The sequence below is a fragment of the Pangasianodon hypophthalmus genome, chromosome 8 (genome assembly GCF_027358585.1).
Source record: "Pangasianodon hypophthalmus isolate fPanHyp1 chromosome 8, fPanHyp1.pri, whole genome shotgun sequence".
Classification (NCBI taxonomy): Eukaryota; Metazoa; Chordata; class Actinopteri; order Siluriformes; family Pangasiidae; genus Pangasianodon; species Pangasianodon hypophthalmus.
In genome coordinates this window covers 17,110,983-17,130,940 of record NC_069717.1, presented here as the reverse complement: position 1 = coordinate 17,130,940, position 19,958 = coordinate 17,110,983, and the positions used below count along the sequence as shown (strand labels likewise).

Sequence of the window (19,958 nt, the reverse complement as noted above, 5' to 3'; positions counted from 1 at the left end):
TGCTCGTGGCAACTGCAGCCCCAAAGCCACTACAGCAATCGCAGTCCCAAGCCATTACAGTACAGCTCCCCATATGTGATCCCCAAGCCATCTCCACAGCGCCGAGGTGGCGCCATCCCCAGCAATCCAAACAGCAATCCAGCAGCAGTGAGCAAACTCAACCGATGAGAACTCCAACCTGAGTCAAGCAGCGAGGAGGAGCAGAAGGGGCATCAGGATGGGTCAGACAGCGAGGAGGAGCAGAAGGGGTCAGGATCACTGGCATCTCTGGCATCTCAGAAGTAGTATGTGTACTTCTGAGGGAGAGAGAGAGAGAGAGATGGAGAGAAAGGAAGAGATTGTTAGGTAAATAAAGATTCTACCAAGTCAAATGCAGCCTCAGTATTCAGGAGAGCAGTTCACACTTTCTTCATGATGGTTTGTGCTAACTCTACTTTTATTGGGGGGATGTATTTGTGACAGGTCTGACAACTTCATCACCACATTTGTCATCACTATGGTTCTCAGCAACATCAGTATAAGGTTTTGTAATAAACGACCTGTTACTTGGTGGATGTGGAAAGTTGAACCTGCAAGCTGTTCCTTTCTTCTTGCATGTTTTTGAATGTCTCATGCTGTGTTGTTGGCCAGAGGAGACAATTTAATGCAATTGTATGTCATCAGCAGGTGGCATTTCACTTGGCACAAAGCGGTCAACAAAAGCTAGAAATTCATCATTATCGTTCTGTGATTCATTTTTCACCCAAAACAAACAATGAATTTGAGGTGATCCATGTCGCTGAAATTCAATTCAAATTCAACTTAAAAATAAGTCTATTATGTCTCCAGTTGGTTGTGCTTCTGACATTATCACATCTTTAAGAAAGCAATGAAATAGATGGTTAAACATTCTGGCAGCTGTCACAGGGTTATTTTTGAACAGGGTGCATCGCACTGACCATTCAAGTTCATCAATTGGTGTTCCTCTCCCTTCTTGATTAATGATTGTTTGCATCAGTTCTGTCCATCAGAGATCAACTGAGGAAAAGGAGCAAAACCATGTTTGAATACTGAGCTGTCTCACCATTGCAAACAAGTCTTTCTGAACACATTTCCAGGACACAGGAGTACATCTTTTCGGTTTGAGAAATTTGTATCCTTCCTCAAAATTCAAGACCTTTAGTAGGGATTCTTTGTTTGTCAGTGTTTCTGAAGTAATGTCCTTTATTACATGCATAGGCAATAGTTACATTTGAAGCAACCTAGTTGAACTCATACAAATGCTGTGCATAAAAGATATAGTCCAAATTTTTTGGATTAATCTGCATTAAGGATTCTTGTATTCAAATACCTGCACAATGTAAACTTTTCCTGCCTAGTATCATGAAAAGTACCTATGCCTTTTGGGAATACCATGGGAAAGCACTTTGCCTCCTTTGAGTCATCATTTAGAAGCCTCATTGGGTTGTTACCTTCTGCACGTGCCACAACATGACACCATCAAAATGCTGATCTAATGTCTCTTGTGCCATATCGACAGGTTGTAAGCATGTATCCATAAACAGCCCATGTTTCTGTCTGTCATGCAGAGTTTCAATGATATCATCTTCAACTGTGCTATTTTCTTCATCGTTTTCCATATTACAATGGGCCCTGATATCTTGCTCATCCAATGCTTCTGCAGTTTTGCATAGGGAACTAACCTAATCATTGTTAAACTTCACATTGGTTTAGAAATTGTTTTGCTGTTTTAGATACAGCAATGCAATCTTTACTATTTTCAAGATGTACACATTCATATTTGTAGGGATCTTTGTATGTTAGCTTCCTGTTTAGTTTAATACTTACAGTAGATATAAAAAGTATACACACCCCTGTTAAAATGGCAGGTTTTTGTGATGAAATTAAACCAAGATAAATCATGTCAGAACTTTTTCCAGCCTCAACGTGAAATTAAAATACATACAATTAAGTGAAAAGCAATCAGAATTTTATTTTTTTTTTTACAATAACCAGGTTGCATAATGTCACGATGCAGGTACAGACGTGAGTGCAGGTATTCAATGTTTAATTAAAAAGTAGCAAACAAAACAGAGACATAATCCAAAGGCAGAGTCGAGATTCAGGCAAGGATCAGGAGATGAACAAACGTTATCAACTATGGTAGGCAAGCGTGAACGAGAAAACTGGAAACTAGATCAGAAAAAACAGAAAGACACTCAATGAAAAGGTGCGGAATGGTGTTGCTGTGATGGTAATTGAGTCCAGGTGTGTGTAATCAGTAATCAAGTGAGTGTGAACATGAGAGAGTCTATGGTGGCTGGGTGTTATAGTCCTCTGCGGCCATGTTTGTAGGCCACACTGTGTTCTGGGAATTGTAATTCTGGAGCAAGGTGGCTGTGGTGTTTTAGCTCCAGCTTATAAGTGAGCGTTTATGCTCTGGAGAACTTTGAATGGGCCGATGTAGCAGTGTGTCAACTTTCTGCATCTTTCTGTGACCTGTAGATTTCTGGCGGAGAGCTATACCCAATCACCTCATTCGTAGCTGGGTGTTTCTCCACGCCGTCTGTCTGCAAATTTCTTGGTGACTTGGGCTGCATGCTCTAGGTATTACTGAGCCTGTTCCCACACCTGCTCACTCCACTGGAGCCAGCTGTCCACAGCGGGTGAGTCCGTGAGGTTAGCATTCCATGGGAACAGAGGTGGTTGGTATTCCAAAACGCACTGAAATGATGTGAGATTTGGCCCCCCATTGAGATCTCCTTGGCATTTGTGGAAATGTGCTGAAATGTTACCTCATTACCTGGGTCATTTTCTACCAGCTTCACCTGTGTCACAATTCTGATTCGAGTCCATCTTGGCGAGAGAGGTTGAGTACTTGGACTGGGGCCCCGTGATTGTCCAAGCTTACCAGAGTCGGCATAACCAGCACAGCTCCCGGAAAGGCCAAGTGAGTTGGCTGTAGCAGCTACTGACTTTCACATTTGGAGCCCACTGACCACCCTTTTGCCATAACTGTAGCTACAGAGCCTGCAGGCACATGCACCACATGCTACCCTGGCCACCCTGCTCTTTTGTACTTCACAAGTCCATATTTGCTGGAAAGCATTTCTCTAGTCAGTCTCTAACATACCCTCCAGCATAGTCTCAAATTCAGCCTACACTATCTGCCAGCACCGACTGATTATGTTCATCCCCACAATACAAGACACTGAATGCAGAGAGGGTGGAGGATTTTTCACCACTAGGAATCCACGATCGGGGATTTTCATTGCCAAATGAGTTTAGTTTCCACATCTAGCTCGAGATATCCCAAATACGGGATATCGAGCCCGTTTGCTGCAGTCAGCTTAAGCCACCTGGAGTCAAAAGCATGTTTTCATCATCGCGCCCTAAGCGTAGTCAGAAAAAGCTCTCAGAGATGGTACTTACTTGGCTACCCGTGTCTAACAGACAAGATACTTCTACCCCGAGGACCTTAATCTATTTGGGAACATGTCCCAACCGCCCGCCAACAGCTGTTCATGGCTAGAGTCTACTGGTTGCCCTCGGACTGCTTGACTCCCAGCAACCATGTCGTCACATTTCCCAACCCACTGGTATGGGGTGTGGTCTCTGAAGCTGCACTTTTGGGGACATCTTCTCGTGACATACCCCACCTCTTGACATTTCAGGAACATTGGCTTGCCGTCCTCAGTGAATCGAAACTGGGCTCAAGTTTTGTTAGCCCTCGGACTCCTAGACTCGGTTTGTTGTGTAATCAAGCCCCTCACTGCCTGGGTTAACTCACTAATTTGCCTTCCCTGCTCGGCAACAACGTTCCATATCTCATTTAAAGTTACTGAGCTCTGGTCTGTGGCTTTCACTACCACTCAACGCGAGCCTTTACTAAAAGCACTAAGAGATAAGCTTCCTCCCTCATTTCTACCATGTAGGATCCAGGCTTATCCTTTACAGACCTCCGTAGTTCCTGCCTGAGCACCAGGTCCAGGATGCCTTCTACAAACTGGTCCCTCAACACCACCTTTTCATCGCACACCACCCCCGGTGCATGCTTTGAAATTTTACTGAGAGCTTGGGGCAAGTGCATGAGAGAAGTCACAAACATCTTCCCTCTCCTTCTGCTTGGGAATATAAAACTCATGAAGGAGTTGGGCACAGCTGCACTTATCAGTAAAAGCCTCCCTAAGGTAGGTGAATACATCTGTGGCTGCATCCGTGTCAATATCACTCTTGCCGTCAGACCTCTTCTAATGCTGCACCTTGCAGCAGTGACAAAAAAAAAAAAACACACTCATCATCTGCTGCTAAGTTTCTAGCTCTTAAGACACGCTCAACCTCTTCTATGAATTCATCTACTGTTCTCCAATCTTTTACAATGTCCCCAGTGAACGGGCTGATATGGGGCTCTCAATGCAGATACACAAAATCTTATTAAGCCCACCCCTCAGAGACTCGAGTGTGGCCACTGCTTCTTCCTGTTTTTGACTCGGTTCTTTTAACTGTGCATGAACATCATCCTCCTCTTCCGAATGGTCAAAAATGTCATGTGCATTAACAGAACATCTCCAACCATCCCGGTATCTACCCAGGAAATACACAGTTTATATAAACGTGAGGTCATCAATAATTCCTATTACCCCAAATCATACAACTTTCTCACATTTACTCATGTAAATAATGGGTTCTGTGGAAAGATGATACAATCCCAGAATATTTGCACAGCTCGTCTCACATGCACCGCGAAGCCTTCTCAGATTTTATTGCTCTCTCATTACCTCATACCGGGTGCACACACATGTTAAAAGGGAATTGCATTCTCTTATGTTTCTAGCACCACCCGGTTACACTAATATCTAGAGTCTGAAATAAATTAAGTGTTGCATATGAAGAAAGAAGTACTATTTTCAATATCTAAAACATACCTAATAGTGCTAAACTAACAACTTCTAAATATTACTAAAATACACAATATAGTGCTGTGAACAAAGAAATAATAAATTTTAATACAAATACTCAAATAAAACATTCTAAATTAAAACAATAAATAAACAATAAATAATCATAATAAATCATAATAAAAAAATGTTTAAAAATCTAATCAGTAGTTTAAATTAAATATACAAAGTAGTGCTGTATATGACCAAAAACACTCTAAATGCTAATCTGTAATCTAGAATAAAATAAACAGAACAGTGCTGCATATGAATACAGAAACAGTAAATACTAATAGGAAAATTTTTTTTTTTAAATTTCTTTTTATTGCATTTTAACTACACATGTACATATACATTTCCATGTAACAGAGAAAACACACACACAAAAAACTTCTCAGTATTTTACATTAATATACAATATCACCTCTGTTTTTAGTCTTTTATCAACACATTTCCAACTCCACTCCACATATTTATTACCATTTCTTTCAGCCAAACGTCCTATATCTGGTGCATATATACTTTTCCAATTTAAAGAAATAAGCTGTTTCGCTTGAAGAATACATATATTTATAAATATATATTCCTTCTTTTTTAACTTGATCTCCTTAGGATATAAATTAAATAAAAAGATTAAAGGTGACAGTGGTATGTTGACATCAAGGATCTTTTCTATCATTCCTTTCACATCTTTCCAAAAATTCCTAACTTCTTCGCATTCCCATATACAGTGATATAGTGTTCCTTTAAAGTCGCTGCATCTTAAGCAAGTGTCTGGGATATTTTCATTATATTTATGCAATACTACTGGAGTTACGTAAATCCCCATCAACCACTTATATTGTAGCAGTTTCAGAAGTGTGTTCATTGTTAGTGATTGAGCGTCCTTGCATGCTTAGATGCAGTCCTCCATCTGAATATCGTCCTTAAGATCCGATCTCCAAGCTTCCAATTTATAGTTTGAAGAGTCCTTTGATCCTGACAGCAGCATATTATATAATGAAGAAATTAAACCTTTACTAAAACAATTTCTTGTCACTTCTTTTTTCAGAATAGACAATGATGGCATATCGAGGGAATTATTTTGTGATTTGAGGATAAAATTTCTTATTTGTAAATATTTAAAGAAATGTTTTGTAGGAATAGTATATGTATTAACTATTTCCTCAAATGACATAAGAGTATAGATCTGCTATCTTTCGAATGCCCTTGCCAGCCCAAATCTTGAAACCTGCGTCTAATCTGCCTGGTTTAAATTTTTCATTGCCCCAAATGGGACTAAAATAAGATAAAGGATAGAAGGAACCTAAATATTTTTTCACATCAAACCATACGGCAATCATATTTATAACTATAGGATTGGAAACATTTTTTTTGAGATCTTTCAATTCTGATGAATATAAACACAAATTTAAAGGCAGTCCAGAATTAATGGCAGCCGATTCCATATCCACCCAAGACGGGCAGTCCTGAGATAAAAAATAAAACATAATTGTTCTAAGTTGCACAGCCCAATAATACCAATGAAAATTAGGACTCTGTAGACCTCCTCTTTCATATGGCAAATATAGAAGTGTCAGACGGAATCTGGAACATCTGTTATTCCAAATGAATTTAGTGAACATTTTTTTAAGTCGTTGAAATAGATGTTTAGGGGGAGGCAGAGGAATGTTCTGGAATAAATATAAAAATTTTGGCAAAATATTCATTTTCAAAATATTTATTCGACCAATTAAAGATATGGGTAAGGACATCCATCTTTCTACTGAGTTAGTAACACTTTCAAGAAGTGGATCATAATTTACTTGCACAACATCTCCTAGTTTTGGTACAATTTTTATACCCAAGTATGTAAAACAGTCAACTATCTTGAAGGTTGCAACACAATTACTAGGTTGCTTGTCTACACCCTCTTGATACGCTAAATGGTTTTGAAACAATATTATTTGTCAACACTTCTGCTGTAGAACTATTATAAAGTAATCTAACCCACCTACAGTACCTTTCACCAAAACCAAATCTGACCAATAAATCACACAAATAAGACCATTCAACCCGATTGAAGGCCTTTTCGGCGTCCAATGATAGAGTAGTATCTCGTTCACCCCTCTGTTCATAATGAATATTTAGGACTCTTTGAACATTGTGAAATCCTTGCCTACGTTGTATAAAACCATTTTGATCCTCTCCTATTAAATTTGATAGTGTACCTTCTAACCTCTTAGCCATAACTTTACTTAATATTTTTGTGTCTGAATTTAACAAGCTAATTGGCCTCATATTTTCACACTTTGTTTGTTTTTCCTGGTTTTGGTAATAATGTAATTAAAGCTCCTATCATTGATGCAGGCAAAAGATCTGGATGATATGCCTCTACTATCATTTCCATAAAAGGAGTTAGCAACTTTTTTTTTTTTTTTAAATGTTTTACAGATTTCTATAGGAAGCCCATCTGGGCCCGCAGCTTTTCCTGATTTCATAGAGTCAATGGCTTCTCCAATTTCTTATAATGTTAGGTCTTTATATAATTTGTTCTTTTCAATTGAAATCTGAGGTATATTTAGACTATCTAAAAATTGCACCTGGATATCTACATTTAGTGAGCACTCTGAGCTATATAGTTTTTCATAATAAGTTCTAAATGCTTCATTGATCTCTACTGTGTCAACTATATTCCAGTTGAACTTTCAATTATTGTGATAGTACGCTCTGTTTGTTGTTGTCGAATTTGCCAAGCAAGTAACCATCCTGTTTTATCTCCATATTCATAAAAATTTTTGTTTCAACCTTAAAACTTTTGAAGCTGCTCTACTTGCTGACAATTCATTATATCGAGACCTGAGTAATAATAATTTCTCTTTTGCTTCTACTGTATCTGTAGTTTTCTGAAAAATATTATTTTCTAATTTTTTGATTTGATCTTCTAATCGTTTCAGTTCTTGTCTAGACTTCCTAGCTTTTGAACTGCAAACCCCAATTATATGTCCTCGAATAAAAGCATAAAATGCTTCCCATCTAATACAAGCAGATGTTTCAGACTTATTAATTTCAAAACACAAATCAATTTGTTTGCCCACATATTCTACAAACTCTGGGTCACGAAGCCATCCTATCTGAAAACGCCATTTAGGGGGATTTTTTATGAATTTTGTAGTTTTGTATGATAAAGAAACCGCTGCATGGTCAGAGGTTACTATACTGTGATAACTACAATCCGTTGTATTGTTAAGCAATTGTGCGGAAATTAGGTAATAATCAATACGTGAGTATGTTTGATGCACACCAGAATATCAGGAATATGATGTCGCTGCAGGATTAAGTTAATTAAGTAAATTAAAAAAAGTAAATTAAGATCTTTCATAAATTCCTGTATCACCTTCCTGGCTTTAGTATGTTTTTTATCAGTCCCTGCTGAACTCTCTTTAGTAGGATCTAACACACAATTCATATCCCCTGCGATAAGATAGTATCCAGGCAAATTAGCAATTAACAAAAACAAATCATTAAAAAATGTAGGATTGTCATCATTTGGACCATAAATGTTAATTAAATTTATCTTTTCTGAAGATAAAGTGTATAGTGTATACTTTCTGAACCTGTATTGGGATTGATTTATGAATTAAAGTCATTACTCCTCTCGCATTAGAAGTGTGACAAGCAGCAAAAACTTGCCCTTGCCATTTCCGACGAATCTTAATTGTCTCACTTTTTACCATGTGGGTTTCCTGAAGAAAAATTACTTGTGCTTGTAATTGTTCGATCCTATCCATTACCTGCTTTATTTTTTTTAATATTGCCCAATCCTCTGCAATTCCAGGTTACAAATTTCACATGACCTGTCTCCCCATGATCTTTTACCTATTATTTCCTATTAAGATGTATTTTGCCTTTTACAAACTCAACAATCTTAAATACTGAGAAGCAAAAAATAAAACTATAGTCAATCACGAACAACACACCTATTATTAAAGAACATTCAACAACAACCCCGATTTTCCCAGTAGTGTCCATACTACTGCGTTTGACCCCACAGCCCTTACACTCCGTATATGGCGCTGATTGGTCCACACACCCGTGAGGAACTGTCAGGTACTTCTGTCTATATTTATTATCACAACCCTATTTGTAACATTACTCTCACATATTATATTAAACTATAAACACACATTTTCACATTTACAGAGAACAATAATAACTGAATATACTTAGTTATTATTTTACAATAAACACCTGTTCTTTTCATTTAGGAACTTCATTATTAGTGTTCTTGGTGGTGTATTGGCATCCCGTCTTTTGTTCCGAACATCCTTATTTCGTTGTGAGCCCACTCTATGTGCGCGCTCTTTAACTAACGATGTGCTCGAGTCCATTTCCAATATTTTGGGAATCCAGGCATCTAAAATCGCAGACGTATCATTTCCTTTTTCTTTTTCCAGTAAACCCACCAGCCTCAGGTTGTTCCGTCTGTTTCTGTTTTCCATGTTGTCAACCTTTTCTGTCAGTTTTTTAACTTGTGATTCAAGGGAATGTGCACAAGCACCGAGTTGAACGATTTCATCTTCTGCTCCAGAAATGCTTGGCCTCCTTCACACGTTTCTTTACCTTTTTGATCACTGACATAACACCGTCAATTTTACACATAACTCGTTTGTCCATTTCTTTAATGGCTTGTAACACATCTGCATTGCTGGGGTTCAACTCAGTTACTTTAGTAGATTCGCTGTCGTCATCTTCCTCTATCTCTTTTAGTTCGTCTGCGTAGTCAGAATCCTGCGACATCTCGAGCCTCGTTATTCACTTTTTCTTGAGTTCTGTTCTTCTTTTTCTGTGCCATTTCGGTTGTTAGACTTTTGTGCATTAAATAACAAAGGATGTATCAAAGTTTTAAGTGAGCTTGAAGGATTTATATTTAAATTTACAGGAGGGTCGTTAACTCGCGTCTTCTCAGTACCACTCCATAACTGGAAGTCTAATAGGAACAATTTAAAATTAAAAATACAAAACATTGTTGCATATGAAAAACAAACAGTAAATGATGATATTGATAGTCTGACATAAAATATACAAAATAGTGCTGTATCTAAACAAAGAACTACTAAATGCTAATATTGTCAGGTCAACCCAGTCTAGCGACTCCAGTTCCCAACATACACTGCGACCTCCAAACATGGCCGCCCTGGACTACATTTCCCACAACACACACACACACACACACACACACACACACACACTCTGCCTCGCTCTCAGTCACCGGACTTTTGATTGTGCACACACACACCCACACCATATATAAGTGACTCTCATTCACAATAACTTTGCGAAAGTATACGCTCTGTTCCTCTGTGTCTGTGACATTACCAAGCCTATTTATTCTCTGCATGATCTTTGCCTGTTTTGACCTTAACTTCTTTGTTCTGTGCCTCTTTGCCTACTCTCTGACATCCTGTTTGCTGATCACTTCTGCCTGTCTCTGGTTTTTGATTACTGCTCTTCGTTTTGGATTGTTTGCACGAACTTTATTAAACGCTGCCTTACCTGCAACTGCATCTGTCTCCGCTATCTTTACATGATAAAAATCGATAGTCTAAAACAAAATACAAAAAAAGCTTATATATGAACAAACAAACAAAATGCTAATATGAGCAGTTTAAAAAATAAATAAAATATTAATAGTCTAACATGTCCCTAAAACAGATCTGTGACAAAGTGATTATGCATTCATTTTCAAAAACAGATATTCGCCATTACAATAAATAAGACAATACATACACACTACAGCTTACTATCAAGCATGCAAATGTAACGGGTCCCACGTGATGGGACGTCAGCTCTGCGTTGTGTGTGAAGGACAAATGGACACCAAACTTCTGTAGCTAGTCAATGGCTCTTTATTCTCTGCACAAATGGGAAATTTCTGTTTATAAACATGTATTTTGTGGCTTTTCCCTACAACTTCACTATCTGTCAGTGAATAAACAGTAAATGAGCACGCGAGCACACGTAATATAAACTCCGATAAAAATAAATTACCAGCACATCGGTGTAATCCCACATTGCAGCTTATGTTAAGAACACTTCTTTTTTTTTTTAAACATAAACAGCAAATAAAAGTTTGAAATAGTATTACCTTTGGCTCTGTGAGCCGCGAAACATGCTCCTCCCAGCTCAGTTTGGCGCGAACTCAGAGAGGGGAGAACGCGCCCAAAGTCAAGGGTCTCTTAAAGCGACAGTGCGCTTCATCACCAATCATGTGTAATATGAACTCCAAACCTATGCATGTCAGTATAATTAAATCAAAAGACAATACAGTGAAATCGAGCGATTAACAATTAATATATTCAGAATAAAAGAATCACAATAGTGTTTAATACAACACAATCATAAGGGAAAGGAGAATTTTAGGAGAAATAATAAAGCTGATTTTACACTCGTTACACAAAACACACTTCGCCAATCCCTCCATTGTTTGTTACCTTAGGCACAACCATGCACTTTACAACCTTTAATAATGACAATGAGTGTGGACATCAAGGTAAACTACATGCACGTCAACAGAGATAAAAAGGATATAATAAAGTACATTCTTCAACTGTTTGTGAAACAGACTTAACTGTTTCTATTCACAAACATTACCTGTGTGTTGATGTGCACCTTCCTCCGCTTCTTTGGATGTCGTCCTTGCTCTGGTCCTCAATGGCATTCAGGGGAAGTCCTTGTCCAGGGGTTGTCCTTGTCCAGGGGTGGCCTGCGTCCAGGGGTGGTCCTAGTCCAGGCGTGGTCCTCACCTGTGGGCATACAATTCGATTCAATTTTATCTGTGTAGCACATTTAACAATAGACATTGTCACAAAGCAGCTTTACAGAAATATATAAACTCAGGATATACATTATAAATTTATGAATTTATCTCTAATGAGCAAGCCGGAGGTGACAGTGGCAAGGAAAAACTCCCTGAGACAATATAAGGAACAAACCGTAAGAGAAACCAGACTCAAAAGGGAACCCACCCTCATCTGGGTGACAATGAATAGTGCAGTTATAAATAATTCCCTTCTATAACTGTGTACTATATGTTCAAAAAGTGCAGTTGTGTAACCACAAAATTTCATTATAGTTTTGACATGAAGTCTATTTTGTTGAAGTTATCAACTGTTCACTGATGGAGACTTGAGTGCAAAACTGTTCATGGGAATTGAAGTCCTAAAGCTATCATAGCAATTGTAGTCCTAAACCATCATAGCAAAACTGTTAATATCAATTGAATTCCAAAGCCATCTTCATGGTTTCTAAGTGGTACCATCCACAATAATCTCATGTAACTTTAGGCTTTCCGACAATAGTCTCAGTAATGAATCACTTCCATATTTCTGATGTTCTGATGTAACAAAAAATATCTTTCAAACAGTTGCTTTGTAAGATTTAAAAAAGTGTGTATTTCTAGGCCATATTTAACTTGTGTGAGGTTAACATTTATCTGTAGATCTTATTTTCTATTTAGGTTAATGTTTATTTTACGCTTTTTTCTGTAATTTCACATTATATATTTATGATGTAGGCAATTCTAAACATAAACTCAGTTGGTGCCATCCTAATTATGGTCCTCATCAGCTGCTGCTTAACGTAATACAACCTGTTCTTCAGTCAATTTGGCTGTCAACACAGTTCTCACCATTCTCACCAGGGCCTGGATTCTTCTCTAAACACGAAACCAGAACCTGCATCACCCATAATCCTTTTTATCCAGTGTTGGCTAAACATTTTGCTGCAACTGCAGTAATAATAAATTACGTAGCATTAAAAAAATTGTGACACTTAGCTTTTGAGAGTGTATTTCCATCTGTCCAAAATGACATCCATTCTTGAAAAGCCTGGTCCAGTGTCCGTGGTCATCATCCATGGTGGCGGAAAATTTTAGAGATATTTCCATCTCCCAACCACAAAACATACAGCATACATTCCTAAATCATTTCATTAGTTTCATTAGAAACATAATAAATATCCTCTTGCAAAAGAAGTTTTGTGTATTCTTACTTACTGTTTGTCCTCACTGGGGTCTTCACCTGATCTTCTGGTTGCCCTTCTGCAATAAGAGAGGTGATTTGTGTATTCACAAACAGTCACACACCACAATACATAACTTTAAAACTTTAATTATCTGGTTTGGTGTGTTACTTACGTGTGTCCTTACATGTGTCCTCAGAGATGTGGCTTATGTATTCACATACAGTCACACACCACATTACATAATCAGCTGTAAAACATGACCAATGACTGCTGACTAGGCTTACCTGGTATGCTGTTACTTACCCTGTGTCCTCACTAGAGTCAAAATCTTCACCTGGGCCCTCTGGTCTTCTCATCTTCTGGAGAAAAAGCAGTAAAAGTCAACAGCAACATATATTTCACCCAGAGTCAAAATTAGCAAAGGCTTTCTTTAATGAAGAATTTCTTTAAAGCTAAATAATGGTACATTTACATTTACTGTAGAGTGTTTTTTTTCCTGGCTGTACTAAAGTGCGATGCTTCAAGATCACCATGCTGTTATACTGAAGATTTTCTTGTAGCTATACAGAATGACACAAATGGTTGAAATAAGAGAAATACATGACTACTTATGCCATTGATTGTTAACCCTATATAATACAGGTGAAATAATGTAAGTATTGTAAGATTTAATGATATAGTTTGATGTATTCATATGTGTGAACAGAAGGAAAACTACTCATATATACCTCAAGACCACACAGAGAAACAGTATCCCTTACTTGTTCTACCCTTACCTCAATATCTTGGTGTTCTGCACTAACTGAGACTGCTGCTGCTGCCACTGTCTGTCTCATCCCTGGAACTGCCAGACTACTCTCTTTGCAGGTTCTGTCTGCATCTGAACTGGGGCTGTTCCCCCTGTCCATCTGTCTCTATTTTGTCTGGACATGATCTAGCCTTTCCTATCTGTGGCTTTTGTGGAGTTGCTGCCATTCTTAATGTTGCCATTCTGTCTGTGGTTTTACTGGAGCTGTTTCAATCTCTACTGTAGATATTGTTTTGTAAAGTTGTATGTACCGTCTGAGGTTGTGCTGGAGTAAGCTAGAGGGACGGCTGACACTTATTGGCTTGAAACAGCCTGCTCAGTACCACAGAGACTGAATGCCTCTTAGCAAACTGGAGATAGTATATAAAACAGATAAAAAGGTTAAAATCATAAGCTAAAGGGCCAGCTGACAGTACTGGCTTTTATTAGCATCGAAGGTGCATAGGCACCCTATTGTTATTCTACAGTCAGGTCCATAAATATTGGGACATCGACACAATTCTAACATTTTTGGCTCTATACACCACCACAATGGATTTCAAATGAAACGAACAAGATGTGCTTTAACTGCAGACTGTCAGCTTTAATTTGAGGGTATTTACATCCAAATCAGGTGAACAGTGTAGGAATTACAACAGTTTGCATATGTGCCTCCCACTTGTTAAGGGACCAAAAGTAATGGGACAGAATAATAATCATAAATCTTTCACTTTTTAATACTTGGTTGCAAATACTTTGCAGTCAATTACAGCCCGAAGTCTGGAACGCATAGACATCACCAGATGCTGGGTTTCATCCCTGGTGATGCTCTGCCAGGCCTTCAGTTCCTGCTTGTTCTTGGGGCATTTTCATTTCAGTTTTGTCTTCAGCAAGTGAAATGCATGCTCAATCGGATTCAGGTCAGGTGATATGTTTTCTTATTATTTGGGGGCCTGATTTGATATACTGATTTGGGAGGGTCTAAGGAACATTCTGACCAAATTTGGGCAAAGAGTTGCCAATGCTCTAGTGCCATCGGGTCAAATTTGGGCCTAATTTGCAAGTAAATTTATGGTAATAACTTTTGAACCATGTGTCCAAAATTTAAAAGCCAGTTGAGACAAGTTCAATGCACCCCATGATGTACATTTCTACCATCTTGGATTTTGTTTTCCACCATCTTGGATTTTGTCAAAAACAGTTTTTTCGCTACTTCTCCTACAAATTTCTCCAATCATCACCAAATCTGGCGTACGTCATCTTCAGAGTAAGCCTCACAAAAGTTATCAAAAGAATTTTGAATAATCCAAAGAATTGTCCCATAATGGGCCAATGAATCTTATGTCGAAGCCATCAAACATAAAGTGAGGCTGTACCTCAGCAACGACTTTGTGCACTGACACAAAACTTGGTAGGCATCTTCAGTACCATGACCTGATCCTACGCTACAAACTTTGTGCCAGTTACACCTACTGTTCAAAAGTTACAATAATATGCTAAAAATGCTTACATCTAACTGCCATTTTTGCTACTCCTCCTCCAAATTTTGTCCAATCTTCACCAAATTTGGCTTACATCATCTTGAGACCTGTCTGAACAAAAGTTATAAAAGGAATTTTGATATTCAAAACCATTCTCCTGTAACGTGCTGGCAAATGCAAAAAACAGTATGTGAGGGTGTGTCTCAGCAATGCATCTACATATCACCACAAAATTTGATAAGTATCTTCAGGACAATGCCCTGAATGTACCCAAGAGGTTTTGTAAATGTGTCGCCTTGTGGTCAAGAACTCTAACAACTTTAATTGTTTTCCTTATATCATTTGAAGAGTTTGTCATAAATTCACAGTTCATTTATCCTATAATTCCCTGGAGTATGCAGAAGTGAACGCACACCAACAACTGAAATTCAAGTGTAGTTCCTGTCGACCATCTTGGATTTTGTCAAAAACTGTTTTTTCGCTACTCCTCCTACAAATTTCCTCCAATCATCACCAAATTTGGCAAACATCATCTTCAGATTAAGCCTCACAAAAGTTATCAAAATCATTTTGAATATTCCAAACAGTTTGTCCGTAATGGGCCAACAAATCTGACAGGAACAGGAATTGAGGCTGTATCTCAGCAACGACTTTGCGAACTGACACAAAACTTGGTAGGCATCTTCAGGACTATGACCTGAGGCTATGCAACAAACGTCATGCCAGTGCCACCTACTGTTCAAAAGTTACAATAACATGCTAAAAATGCTTACATCTAACTGCCATTTTTACTACTCATCCTCCAAATTTTGTCCAATCTTCACCAAATTTGGCTCACATCATCTTGAGACCTGTCTAAGCAAAAGTTATCAAGATTGCTTAGGCAACAATTGTAGTGCAACTGCGAATGTGCGGAGCATCGAGTCTCTGGGCCTATCCCCCGAAAATGCTGCTTGCAGCTTTAATTGATATTATTATTATTATTATACCTGATTTTCTGCAAATATCTCTTACAGTTTTCCATCCAATGTCCAGTCTGATCCGGAGAAGTGTTCTTGTATACAGCTTTTGGATATATTCATCCGTTCTCCTGCTACACTCATTTTTCAATCCCATTTTCTCCCTTTCACTTGAATGCCATCAACTCTAGCTTTTATTAAATGTTTATGTGTTTTCAAACAGCCATAAATCAAACAAATCCTGTTCAATACACATATTTTTTTTGCATCTGCTCGATCAGCAAAGTGCCCTTACCTGAACAATGAAGGATCAATGGGACCACAACATCATTTTATTCTCTTGTCAGTCAAGCAAATTTGTTTAAAATTGATTCATTTCTAACAGTGTAAGTTTAAGTTTAGCTTAAGTTTCATTTAGGTCTCAGTGGCTTAAATAAAGTGCATTACCGTAATATTTTTTTGAGGACAGTTCCTACCATGGGTTAAACCATCAAGCCAGTGCATGGGCTTGATAATTGCTGATGAAAAATTATCACTATTTTTAAATGAAAGTTTGCAGGACTTTCTTACACATTCTGTAATGTTAGAGACAGATTAACTTTTGTACATTATCACTGTATTCTTTGAGGACAGTTCATGCCATAGGTGAAATGTAATCGTGTAACTTGGTTTTAGTTAACTTCTTTTTCATGTTTTAGTGTAGCTTAAAGATGGGCATTCAAAGGTTGTAATGGACATAGATATTAAAGAACGTTATTTGAATGCTGTAATATAAACTGAAAGTCCGTGTCTGAACATTATTTGCTAATGTACCATGTCAGTCTTCTCTACTGAGTGCAGAAACTATAGTCGAGTTAGAGAGAGCCTGTTAAACAACATCCAGAAGTCTCACATTATTATGAAAAGGCCTTTTTTCAGGAAATTGATTTAAGTAGCATTGGGAAATAAGCAACAAATATGCAATCAAACTCGAAAAGGGAGTGTTCATCAAGACTATGGTTGTGTGCTATAGATCATCGCATAGAACTTAACAGGAGAATTTCTTATGACAGAAAATGAGATAAATCATACTGTAATGAAAAATATGTTCATGATAATCAAGGGTTTACACAGAATCCATATGTGTTTGCAACTACCTTTATTATGATCATGTATCACTAATTCCTTTATAAAGTTTTTTGTTTGTATTTTTTAAAAATCATTTTTCCCTCCCCGCAGAACTCTATCCTTGTATATTTTCACATATGAGTTATAACAGTGGTTCCCAAAGTAAGTCCTGGGGACCTTATGGTCTACACATTTTTGTTTTCCCCACTCTAACACACCTGACCCAGCACATAAAGAGCTTGATGAGCTGGATAAGATGTATTGGGGCAGGGGATACTATAAGTGATATGGGTATAATTCAGTGGTTCTAAGCCCTGGTTTCGAAGGGCTTGTTAATTAGCTAATGAACTGTGCCAAGTGTGTACTCCAAGCCCATGGTTGGGAACCACTGATCTAACTTTGCTGTTTAACTAGCAGTGCAGGAGCTCAAGAACTACAGAGTAATATTAATATAAGTAAGCAGCTCATAGTCAAAAGTAGTAGGGTATATCACATTTGGGTATAACACATTAAAATGTATTATTTCACTTTTGGAGCAATCTCTAATTACACACCTACTGGAACATCTTAGATTAAGAATAGTTGGATCACAGATTGACCTCAGTTGGATTTGGACTATTTTCAGTATATTGTAAACCAAGAAGTCTTCATTCTGATGTCAGCAGCCACAATTTTTTGATATACCAACTGAAATTGTGGACAGCCCTTTAGATCTTCAACGGAAAATAAATGGAGACAGTGGGAGGAAATGCTTTAAGAGCATCATGAAGAATCTGATTAAAATAATGAGCATTAGATATGAGAATAAGTGCACCAGATCAGACAATGGAGAGAACCATAAAATGAGCCCATAGCTAATCTTTATTAAAGATGAACAGAATATAAAGATCTGCTGGGCTTGTAGTTGTGTTAAATATATCAAAAGTGTTATGAGAAAATGGTGGATAATGAAAGGCAGGTGCAGAGATTGGCAGTCAGAAATAAACCACCCTTACCTGCTTATTTTAAACTTCAAACTGGCTAACAAATACTGTGCATAAACTTGTAGTTAGTTTTCAAGTGACTCCCATTTCATTATATTTACCTTCACAATAAGGTGTGACAGTTCCAAGTGTATATAAGTGTCACTTGTATATTGTCAGAATCACCAGAGCAGAGATAACTGAAGCAACGCTCATGCATAAAGGCTGGTGGAGGTTCACCTTGTGCCAGGGTGGCTGCCATAATTTCTCCTGTACTCCTAATAATGAGATGAATAAAACTGTGTAAATGGTACAGTTGAATCAAAGTCTGTTCCAATAAACAGACAAATAAAATCAACATGTCAGAACTACTGAAATACACACCTGAAGTAGTTATGGTCCTCTTTATTGTTACGATAATAAAGAGGATTCTTTTCCTTTTTGTCCGTACTGCAGACAAAGAGTTTTCTTTGAATCTCTACAAGCATTTCTAGGAAACAGCAAATATATACATTCAAAAGGTGATTTGACAAAGTGTCTGCTTTCACAAATATAAATGTATGCACTTCATCTGTTAGGAACTTTTTGCTTAAAGCTCCATTGTCAATCCCTGCTTCCCCAAAGAAGGTAACCTTTAGCTGACATTCAGGTGAGGTTTACTTTTGACGTTGGCATGCCTCGGTTGACAATGTCAGTATGAGATATGCAGAGGGAAAATGTGTTGGCCTCACCCAGCTGGCAACTAATCCAATTCAAAATATTGTCAGAACTGAAAATACCAAACAAAAAATGAAATGTAAAAGTGAAAGTTAAGACATACTGTATGTCAGGCAGCAGAGATGGTGACAGTTGCAGGTTAAGAGTTTTTATATTAAAACAGGCAGATGAATCCAAAACATGAGGCTGAATCAGAGTAAAAATACAGGCAGAAGTCAGGCGATAGAGAGGTATCTGGGCAAAAGACAAAGACATAAACAAAACCAGAATCATAATCATGACCATGAACACTAGAGCAGTGGTGGCTCAATGGTTAAGGCCCTGTGTTACTGATCAGAAGGTGGGGGGCCCCAGCACAACCAAGCTGCCACCATTGGGCCATTGAGCAAGGCCCTACGTGATGGTTATTGGGTGCTGTAGTCTTCGGCGGCCAAGTTTGTAGGCCCCTCTGAGTTCTAGTTATTGTTGGCTTCCATGTTTATAGGTCATTCTGTGTTACGAGGAGTGGGAAGCAATGCTGATTCTGGCATTGACATGACAACATACAGAAAAATTTTAAATGATTATGGTATTTTCATGAGGTCATTTTTACTTCTGGAAGGAATCTACTGGGGTACCCAACTTGCTGCCACTTCCATCAGGTTCTGTAGTTCTTCAAATATAAAAAAGTATATTTAATGAGTACTATTTTATTCTGAATTTCATTGTTTTACTCTGTAAGCGCCTTCGACATGAAGTATTCTTGAATTCACTCTATACATACATAAAAAGAAAATTAAGGGATAACCACTGCATACAGTCATGAATTAGTCAAAGTAACACTGATGCTATAAAAATTATTGTAATCCGCAGTCAGATGTCTGCACATTAAATACTTTTTTGCACACAGGACACTCAGAAGTCTAGCAAATTAATTTAAAATGCAAGTGAATAAAGCTTTGGGGTTTTTTTTGTTTGTTTTGCTTTGTTTTTAAGCTACTTTAAAATATATACTTATAATCAAGAGACTGGGTCAAGACTTTTTA

At 37.8% G+C, this 19,958-nt stretch overlaps 2 long non-coding RNA genes across 2 annotated transcripts; both read right to left on the bottom strand.

Annotated features, from left to right (window-relative positions):
- Positions 1-5,104: 5,104 nt before the first annotated feature.
- On the bottom strand, positions 5,105-12,886 carry LOC117597787 (uncharacterized). The gene is made up of 3 exons (XR_004578546.2): positions 11,550-12,886; positions 11,044-11,186; positions 5,105-9,885 (listed from the first exon to the last, which is right to left on the bottom strand). It is a non-coding gene; the product is annotated as an uncharacterized LOC117597787 (long non-coding RNA).
- Positions 12,887-18,335: 5,449 nt separating this feature from the next.
- LOC128318692 (uncharacterized) lies at positions 18,336-19,169 on the bottom strand. Its single transcript, XR_008302143.1, has 3 exons — positions 19,037-19,169; positions 18,601-18,706; positions 18,336-18,494 (listed from the first exon to the last, which is right to left on the bottom strand). It is a non-coding gene; the product is annotated as an uncharacterized LOC128318692 (long non-coding RNA).
- Positions 19,170-19,958: the final 789 nt, after the last annotated feature.